Source organism: Cricetulus griseus (assembly GCF_003668045.3).
Source record: "Cricetulus griseus strain 17A/GY chromosome 1 unlocalized genomic scaffold, alternate assembly CriGri-PICRH-1.0 chr1_0, whole genome shotgun sequence".
NCBI lineage: Eukaryota > Metazoa > Chordata > Mammalia > Rodentia > Cricetidae > Cricetulus > Cricetulus griseus.
In genome coordinates, this window is record NW_023276806.1 from 222,038,210 (window position 1) to 222,040,392 (window position 2,183).

Below are 2,183 nucleotides of genomic sequence, written 5' to 3' on the forward strand. Positions count from 1 at the left end.
GTCCCGTTAGACAGCTGTTGGCTCCACCAAAATGTGCGAGCCACTATTGTACCTTTAGGGATACCTTGGCATGCTGGTCATTGTCGTGGTTCATAGGCATCACAACTGGATACAATTATTGACTGTATCCTTTCCTTGGTAGCTTGCAGAATACTTTCTATTATGCTGGCAATTAAGTTTCAACACATGAATTAGAGAAATATATTCAAACCATAGCACACAATGGGAGAGACTCAATCTGGAGGCAGCAGAAGGGTTCAGCTTTATCATGCAGACAACTATGTACGTATGAGATGTGTGAGAACACTTTCATGACGCTGAGTATACATAAACTGCTAAAACAGAAATAAGTGTCTCTGAAGCCTTAAATTTCACACTAATGAGAAAAAAATAAGCCAACTTCCTTAGGCGATTGCTAGTTTCAGTGTGTGGTATAATTTGCAGGATTTTACATTTTGCATGATTTATGTGTTACACAGTTCACTAATTAAAGCTCTCAAGATAAAAGCAGAACAAGTGTATAGAACATATCACAGGCTGGTTTCAAAAGAGATGATCACATTTTGTTGCCTGATGATTACAGGCAGCAGAGGATCCACAGGCCATGAGTATCCTCATCCTGTATGTTAAAGGTTGGGACTCTGCAATTAAATTTCTACTTGGTCTACTTACCTGCCAAATGAAAGGTAACAGAGACCATAGATCACACAGTTGATGGTCTTAAGTGAAAAATACATGTAAGAATGTAAATTACTGCTACATCTTAGAAATACCTGTGTAATGTAGACTATGAGGTTGATGACAACATTTTTTTTTTTTTTTTTTTTTTTTTTTTGCTTTTTGAGACAGGGTTTCTGTGTGTCTTTGGACACTGTCCTGGAACTAGCTCTTGTAGACCATGCTGGTCTCGAACTCACAGAGATCCACCTGCCTCTGCCTCCTGAGAGCTGGGATTAAAGGAATGCGCCACCACCGCCCAGCGATAGCATATTTCTTTTGACCAAACTGCTCACAATTATAACAATTCGTTAGTTATAATCTTGACATGTAAACAAATAAGTCATGTTATCTGCCTTTGGGAGAGGGAAACATGTAATTAACTCAGGTTGACTGTTTACACCAACAAACTAGAGGCCCTGGGGACTGGACAGAGGTAATGAGTGGTCCTCTGAGACTGAGGTTCAAAGGAAGACAGCAGAGGCAGATATCCTTACTGACTTTTCTTCTTTTCAGCCAGGGTGGGTGAGGGTTGATCAGTATGTAGGGAGACACTGTAACCACGCCTCCTAAGGACTGGATGCCTGTTAGGGCGTGCTCAAGGTGAGGTCAGGATGAGGCATGATAGGGTTTTAAGGGACTGCAAGGCACATGGGAGCCCTTCTCTCTGGCCTGCTTGCCTTGCGGTCCCTGGCACACTCTAGCTTGCGTTTGGCTGGTGTTTATCTGAATAAAGATATCTTTTTTTGTTGTTGTCTCTTTTTTTGTTTTTTGTTTGTTTGTTTGTTTGTTTTCGAGACAGGGTTTCTCTGTGGCTTTGGAGGCTGTCCTGGAACTAGCTCTTGTAGACCAGGCTGGCCTCAAACACACAGAGATCCACCTGCCTCTGCCTCCCGAGTGCTGTGATTAAAGGCGTGCACCACCAACGCCTGGCGAATAAAGATATCTTAACCTTATGGACTACAGGTCATTTTGCTATAACTGCAGGCAGGCTTTCTGGATGTTCGACGCTGTAACTGTTTTCTAGTAAGATATTCTTGCTTCCCACTCTCATTCCTTGCCTCAGAGTAGTGTCCTCTTTGCCTGTATTGTACTTCCTCCCAACCTCTGTATCTACCAGCTTTCAAAGAACCAGCCAACATCTCATGTCCACCTCTATAATTGTAAATGGCTATTCTTTCTCACAGCTTTTCCTTCTTTCTCCCTTACAAGTACACTGTGCACATTGTCCCCTCCAACTGTACAGGGAAGGAATATATCTTTTCTGTATTTCCTTCACTTCCTTACTCTCTGGACTTAGTAAACAGGCACTAAGTTTAACAAATGGGTTAGTAAAAAGCTCCCGAGAGGACAAGTTTCCCTCCTTCTCTACAAACCCCAGAGAAGGGCTCATGGTAGCTGCTCACCTGGTCATGTCTTCTCTCACCAAACAGCCTGATTTAGGTCTTCCAGGGTTTCCCATTGAT